Source organism: Mauremys mutica, chromosome 5, assembly GCF_020497125.1.
Source record: "Mauremys mutica isolate MM-2020 ecotype Southern chromosome 5, ASM2049712v1, whole genome shotgun sequence".
In the NCBI taxonomy this organism is placed as follows: domain Eukaryota; kingdom Metazoa; phylum Chordata; order Testudines; family Geoemydidae; genus Mauremys; species Mauremys mutica.
Window position 1 is genome coordinate 121,935,358 of NC_059076.1, and position 8,488 is coordinate 121,943,845.

Below are 8,488 nucleotides of genomic sequence, written 5' to 3' on the forward strand. Positions count from 1 at the left end.
TTCCTTCTTTCAGGAACCTCAGCCCAACACCAATGCTTGGCTCCATGGGAGTAATTCTGACTCAAGAACTGTGGCACAGATGGATATGCTAATATCAGAGGAGAAACAAGAGTTGTGGCACAGATGGATATGCTAATATCAGAGGAGAAACAAGAGTTTCCTGCCCTCACAAAGTGGGGAAGGTGGGACTCTGATAAAATAATGGGGGTTATCTCTTCACCCCAGCAGCTTAATCTTCACATTGGGTATGAATTAAATTAAAAACACTGGATCTTGGAAACAGCTGGCTCTCCACATTCTGTAAGAGAGCAGAAGCCACTTCTCATCTCCTCAAAAGAAAAGGGAGGAGGAAGTTAGGACAGGTCTGATCAATATTCTCAGACTTTCAACTAATTATAAAATAGCTTAGAGAAATTAAATAAGATAATGGAAACCTAAGAGGCAGCTAATTCCACACAATGAAGGTTGATTTCAAATGATGCATACCTATTTTTTTTACTCTTGCCTATATTTTGTTTCCTCTAATTGGATATTATTTCCTCTGATTGAGGAAATTAATATTGTTATGGCAGGTTTCAATAGGTAACAATATACTTTTTCCTAGTGTGCAAGCAAATGTTCAGTCTCTAGAAGACATGGTGTGGTGTTACTTTAATTTGTCATGAAAGGGTCTGCATAGATAGAAGTGTGCAAGCAACAGGAGAGTTTCCTCTCTCATTAGAGTAATTGGACAGTTCTTGAGTCTGAGTTCTTGAGTCAGAATTACTCCCATGGAGCCAAGCATTGGTGTTGGGCTGAGGTTCCTGAAAGAAGGAATTGCCTGCATGATGTTTTGAATACCTCTGTTCCAGGGCTGGCCTGTGTGTGTAAATAAAACAAATTAAGGCTAGAATTTACCCAGACCCTATATAACTCTTTTTTCCCTCCACTAGGAAACTGACCTGAAAGGATATCTGCTATTGCTTGGAAAAGCATCAATAATATATATGTTTGAAGTCCTTTATTTTTTGGCATTAGTTGGAGAATCTGATAAGTTTGGGGAGTGAATTTGTGTTTCCAGATGCTCAAATAATTTTGATATTAATAATTAGAATGGTTGTTTAATTGAACATTAAAATATCCGATAGGTCAACGTATGTTTTTTTTTCCTCAGGAACACAATTAACTTTCCTTGGAAGTTATGAATATATTTTCCTGTTTCCATCTTGTATGAAGTGTGGTGGTAATTAGGGTTAAAAGAAGCACAATGAGTGGGTGCTCTTATTTCTTTACTGAAAGAACAATGAATGTGCATCCTCATCCAGTTACTACTTCAAAGTCATTTATTGTCTCATCTTTCCTTGTAGATAAAGATATTTAATTTCAACTCAGCTTGAAAAATGGTAATTAAAATATCTTGTGGTATAAAGGGTGTGAATATGCCCATCAAGAAGGGAAAATGCATAAAACAGAAACAAATATTTTCCTTCAAGTGACTCATTTAAATAATTAATTGCACCAAAGTCTACAGGGAAAAAAGCATGGGATTAGTTCTACTTTTCTTCAGTAGAAGAGGAAAATCTCATTAAAACATTAAACACAAAAGAAGAAGAGAAGAAGGGCAGGTTTATATCTGTGAGATGGAATTGTTAGGGGCAGATTTTTATATACCTTTTAAAAAAAAATCAAGCCCCAAAGACTCGTTTACTTCTCAACATGGCCCAAATGTTGGACAATTATCCTTTTTAGCAGAATGTTACCACATTGCAGGATTTCACTCCTGTTAGTAGTTGATACTTGAGTTATGTATCAAATTGGTGTCTCGGAAAGAGCCAAGATCAGATGAGATTGTTTATCTTGTACATTGTAATGTATTTATTAGATCTTTATTTAATGGGTTCAGTTATACTCTCCAAAGGTACAGAGCCTATACCTTTTATTCACATAAGCAATATAGAAGGATTTCTTACCTCCTCACATTGTTTCTATCTCGTGCCCAATGCCCAGTATGACCCTCAAGTTATGCATTCCCTTGTCTATCTCGTCTGTGGGGCCAGAGCTGAATGCATGGTCTGGGCATGTCTAAATCCACACAAAATGGCTGAGGAAGGCAATAAAGGCTCCCTTAACCTTTAGTCCAGTAATTAGAGTGCTGGTCCAGAATGTAGGAGACCCCAGTTCAATTTCTCCCTTCTGCCTGATGAGAAGGTACTTGAACAAGGCTTTCCCTCTTCTGAGGTGAGTGCCCAAGCCATTGGACTATAGAGTCATTTTCAGTCTCTCTGGACCAAGTAATATGTGATTATCTAATACAAAGTGGAATGGCTTGAACATGAGACATAGCAGAATATGCCATAGTCCAGAGGTTAGGACACTTATCAGATGGGGAGGGAAATTGAAATGGGATCTCCTGCATCTTGGGTGAATATCTTAGCTACTAGCCTAAAAATGTTATAAGAAAGGCCTTTGCCTCCTCCTGGTGGCTGTTTTGTGTGGAGTTAGACAGGCTGAAGAAGTAGTTTAGGCACCTGATTCTGTGAGAGGGCTCCTTGGTGTGGAGTGTTAGCAGATATAGGCTCTTCCCTGGAGCCTGGAGTAGGCGTGTAACTTGGTGATATGGGTGAGGTTAGGACACCCCCCAATGTCAGCCTCTCCCATTGGCTAGTTTAGATGGTTCCCCGCCTAGTTTCCTGGCTTTTGTGGATCCTATTCTCAGGCTCCTATCACTCCCTATGCATTGTACAGGGAGTCTAAGCACCTAACCCAGGGTTTATAGATTCCAGTGATTTTTTTCAAGCCATCTACAAATTGTACTTTGCAATACTGAGCATTGCAACATCTAAGTTGCTTTGTGGATCTGGACCTAAGACGTTAGCAATCAGATAAATTCAGTTGAAGCCTTCTCTTCAGACTTTGCTCCTCCTAGAGTTGCTACCTCCAGGCTCTTCTGCTCATGCCCTGGTTCACTCTGTTCCCATCTCTCTGATACCTAGGTAAGGTAGAGAGCCAGTACCATGGTGAGTCAGCAGAATCCTCTTTACCCTGGTTACAAAGATAAACACTTTTACAAAATGAAATTAGAAAATGTACATAAAGACCAAGTATTTAAACAGCTAAAAGCAACAACAAGCCTCCATTGCCCATCTGTAAAATTTTCAAACAAGCACCTTTATGCTTTCTCCCATGCTGCCCCTCACACTCTTCAAACATCCACAATATTAACTCGTTGTCCTTATTCAACACCTTCCTCAAAACTCTTGTTTGCCATCTTTCTTTCAGCACCACCACTCTCAAGTCCATAGGGCGTCTGCTAGTGTCCACCATTTAAATCTTGAGCTGGTCTGTTCAGGCTTCTGAGTGTACTGTTTATATATACACACCTCTACCCCGATATAATATGAATTCAGATATAGTGTGGTAAAGCAACTCCCGGGGGGCAGGGCTGCACACTCCAGTGGATCAACACAAGTTCAACATAACACGGTTTCACCTATAATGCAGTAAGATTTTTTGGGACCTGAGAACAGCGTTATATTGGGGTAGAGGTGTATTTGGCTTCTTTCTATATTCTGCGTAATGTGTCTTGAGGTTACCCTCTTTTTCTCTTTCCAGGGAGTGACTATATTATCACTTGATGTGGAAGTCGTAATGGTGGCAACCTTAAAGAATGTCCTAAATGGGTCCATTGTCTTCTGACCATGTTTGATGCTTGAGGTTAGATTGCTCTTCCTCAAATTTCTGATGTTGCAAAAAACTCTTTCCAATGAATTCTGGAGATCTTTTGCAGGCATTTATTTTAGTATGAGTTGATCCTCTTATCAATGTCTGTTGTAGAGTTCCATGACTCTGGTCCACAAAGGAGGACAGATATGATGGTCATGTTAAAAATTCAAATTTTTTGTTCAGTGCCAATCATATAACTTAGGTAACTGGGTAACAAAATGGCAGATGAAATTCACAATTCAAAGTAATGCACATTGGAGAACATAATTCCAACAATACATTCAAAACGATGGGGTCTGCATTAGCTGTCACCACTCAAGAAAGGCATCATTGTGGATAGTTATCTGAAAATAATCTGTTCAATGTGCAGCAGGAGTAAAAAAAAAAGCTAACAATGTTAGGAACCATTAGGAAAGGGATAGATAATAAGACAGAAAATATCATAATGCCACAATATAAATCCATGCTATGCCCACAACTTGCATATAGTGTGCAGTTCTGGTTGCCCCATATTAGAATTGGGAAAGGTACAGAGAAGGGCAACAAAAATGATTACGGGTATGAGGAGAGATTAAAAAGACTGGGACTTCTCAGTTGGGAAAAGAGATGACTAAGCGGGGAGACGATAAAGATCTATAAAAACATGAATCTTGTGGAGAAAGTGATGAAGGAAGTGTTATTTACCCTTTCACATAACACAAGAACCAGGGGTCACCCAATTAAAGTAACTGGCAAGAGATTTAAAGGAAGTGCTACTTCACACAACACACAGTCAGTCTGTGAAATGTGTTGCCACAGGATGTTGTGAAGATCAAAACTATAATGGGGTTAAAAAATAATTAGTAAGTTCATGGAGGATAGGCCCATCAATGGCTTTTAACCCAAATGATCAGGAATGCAGCCAATGCTCTGGGTATCCTAAACTTCTAAGTGCCAGAAGTTGGGATTGGACAACAGAGGATGGATCACTTGAAAATTGCCCTGTTCTGTTCATTCCCTCTGAAGCATATGGCACAGGCCACTGTTGGAAGACAGGATACTGGGCTAGATGGCCCATGGTCTGACCCACTATGGCCATTCTTATGTTCCAGATCTTTTAATGTTTATGAAAACTGCTTGCTGCTTTTGATATTTGCTGCCTGACATTTAGCATGGCATCATCATCATTACACATCTCACTTCCTAGATAAGTAAAACGACTTTTAGTCTCTCCAGAAGAAGTTTGCCAGGATGCTTACAAAAACCAAACCAAACCAAAATCAAACATGCATCTGTTAGGGTGCTTGTGTGCTGAGACGTCTGCCTACCATGCCGACCATCTTATCTCATTGTTTCTTTGTACTCCCCTGTCAGTCTCTCTTTGTAGCCATCTGTTGTCTCTTGTCCCATACTTAGATTGTAAGCTCTCTGGGGCAAGGACCATCTTTTTGTTCTGTGTTGCTACAAAACCTAGCACAATGGGGTCCTGGCCCATTACTGGGGCTCCTTAGCACTACAATGAATCAAGTTCTAATGGAATAAAGTGTGTGCAGTTTCGATTGTCTATACAGGGGAAACAATGTAAAATGACTAAACATAAAGGGCTGTCAAATGAACAAGGTAAACTGGAAAAAAAAATTTTCTCTCTTTTGCTTCTTTCAGGTGAGGAAGGCATATGTGGTGTGTTATTGTTATCAGGAACATCATTTTCAGACAGAAGTGTGATTTTTCAAGTTGCCAAGGTCTTTCTAATTTCTGATGTAACTCACATGGGAGAGAACATTTATGCCAGTCCTTCCTTCTATAGAAATAATAACAGGTCTTACTCCAGAATATAAAGTGACTTAACTATTTGATACTCATTTCACTGGGAAAACTAAGTACTCCCCCTGCCCCGCCATAATAAGAGAGGGAAACAAGGATGGAAATTAAGATGAAATGAGATTTTCATTAAAAAGCTGAAAAGAACCCCACGGAGTAGAACAACTGAGGATCTCAGAATGGAAACTCAGGGAACAATTAAAGGATGGAAAACTGCATGGAGGATGTGGTCAGACCCCTCAGTGTCCCTGCAGAATGTGTCCAATCCAAGAAGCTGAATGCACTTATTGCCCTAGTAGAGGGCGTTAGGCAGTATTGCATAGATATTCAGTGCAGGTAGAGGTGATATACAATGGAAAAAAAACCAGAAGAGTGGAAGAGGGAAAAAAACCCAGAGTGCACAATAGAAACCGCTGTAGAACTGCCAGTGTCAGGCTGCAGCAGTGCTGAGAAGAAAGGCAAGGTAGCATAGGATGAGGGTATGTTCACAGAAGAAAAGATTACAGAGCTGCTGGTAGAGGGAGATATCAGGATCAAGTTCCACCTCCCGATGATATCAGCGGGAACTTGTGCTTCAAAAATTGATAGCATAATCTTGCCTTTAGGATTTTCTATACTACTGTCAACGGTCTGAGGATTTTGTGCTGACTGTGGGCAAAGGACAGTGTCTGACATTTAGATCATGAATGCTTGGGTGCATAACTTGCAGAGTTATAGTGTGATTTAATAAAAGATCCTGGTGTGGCACTGCTCTGAGAGATCTGTGGTGTCCAGGGAAGAGCCCTGGGATAGAACTGTGAGCCAGAGTCACAATTAGCACTGGTGGGAACATCTTCACCAAATGAAAATTCATTAAAATATCCTGTTTTGTTGACACTGAAACATCTGTTTCCATGAAATTTTTTTCAGGAAATTTAGAGTGAGACAGAGAGCTGTGTGGTTAGGGCACTTACTTGAGATGTGGGGGAAACAGATTCAAGTCTTTGCTTTGTATTGGGTCGAACAGGGATTTTAACCTGGGTGTCCAACATCCCAGGCCAGTCCCCTAATAACCTGTATGTGCTCTCTTTTGTTCTTTGTGAAAATATGCAGTAGGTTTTGTCTTCATTCCAAGGTGGAAGAATTTTGAAACCTCAATGTTAACAATATGTTTAGTCTCTTGAAAGCATGTTATATTTTTGTTTTATTTGTAACCATATCTGTTTTCACTGTCCTTATTCAGTGTCACTTAAATCTCTATTTTTTTTAATAAACACCTTTGTTTTACCATTATTAGATATCAGTGCTGTAATATTAAGCCAAGTATGAATTCTTAATTGAATCAAGTAAGCTGGAGTGTATACTGTCTCTATGGTGACAGCAGACTTGGTAATTACTTTGAGTGTCCAGGGACAGGGGCTGGGTACCACAAGGGAACACTCCTCAAAGGGGCCTGGGGACTGGTAAGCATCAAGTGTTATCTTCAAAGTGAAGAAAGGATCATCAGAGACCTGAGAAGTTTGTCTGGGGTGACTAACAGACTGGGGAGACAGGGAGCTGTCACCTAGTTTAGCACCAACAAACCTGTCTTTTGCTAAGGCTGAGGGGTAACAAGGGTCACTCATAATTCTGGGTGACTCGAGAAAGCATCACACTTGACAGTTGCCAGGAAACATAATAGTCATCTTCCAGTCAGCTCCAGTCACAGTGCCTCTCTGGCTTTCCACTTTTCTCCTGCAGGGGATGCTATAACAAGTTATATGGCCTGGGTTATACAGAAGTCAGACTAGATGAGCATTGTGGGGATCTCTTCTGGCCATGAACTCTATGAACTTCTTTAGCAGCTCTAACTTCCCCACCATACATTGGCCAAGCACCACTGGCCAGTATGTTAGGGGCAGACCTGAGGTTATTTCTTGTTCTTCTTTGCTTCTCCTTGCCCACTTGCTTGGGGAGGTGTAAATGAAGCATTAGAGTAAATCTAGATAAACATTATTTGGCTGCTCAGGGCCTGTGAGAAGATACCTAACCTCCCTGGGGCACTGACCAGGACAAGGCACAGGGTAGCAAGTAAGTACCTGATGTAGCATTTTTTTGCAAACATCCCTAAGAGCAAACCTCTGAGAACTCTTACATTTACAAAACAAAGATAATAAACTTACTTTAACTCTTTAGAATCATTGGAATTTAAAAATAAATCATTACTTTTTTTGCCTTTCTGATCTTTAGCATGTGTAAGCACATGTCTGAGTGCTGTACCATAGAATTATTGAAATGTAGGGCTGGAAGGGATGTCGAGAAGTCATCAAGTCCAGCTCCCTGCTCTGAGACAGGACCAAGTAAACCGAGAGCATCCTTGACAGATGTTCATCCAATCAGTTCTTAAAAACCTCCTATGATGGGGATCTCACAATCTCCCCATGAAAGCTTATGCTCAAATAAATCTGTTAGTCTTTAAGGTGCCACCGGACTCCTAGTTGTTTTTGTGGATACAGACTAACATGGCTGCCCCTCTGATACCTAATCTCCCTTGGTAACTGTGACATTATCTGATTAAAATATGACCATGTAGATCATTGTTGCTACCACTGTTATATAATTGCAACAAATCTGGTACAAAAGTTGTCAAGTATGGTGTCTATACAAAGGTTATGATTTACTGCATATGACTATGCTATTTGTAAGCATGTACCATTTTTGTATGGGAAGTTATGAGTATTGGCTTTATACCTCTATTTCAAATATGTTTGCTCCTGTGGTAACACCCATAAGGTATTTAGCCTGCACATATTGAGACTATTCAAGTTATATGTCCCATCAAAAAACCACTTAGCTCACAATGGAAGATACCCATCTACACTGAATGGAGTTTCCTGGGAACATTCCATCTGAAGTATAGGTAATGACCTCAGCTGTGACTAAGCGAAATCATGCATGGACATATAACTTGCCCATGACGCCAAACACCATCTTGCTACCTGTAATTTTCCACTAGCTGTGCTGAGGG

General features: G+C 40.2%; 1 long non-coding RNA gene across 1 annotated transcript; it reads left to right on the plus strand.

Annotated features, from left to right (window-relative positions):
- The first annotated feature begins 710 nt into the window (after nt 1-710).
- On the plus strand, nt 711-6,721 carry LOC123371975. The gene is made up of 3 exons (XR_006580028.1): nt 711-866; nt 3,592-3,693; nt 5,344-6,721. It is a non-coding gene; the product is annotated as an uncharacterized LOC123371975 (long non-coding RNA).
- Nucleotides 6,722-8,488: the final 1,767 nt, after the last annotated feature.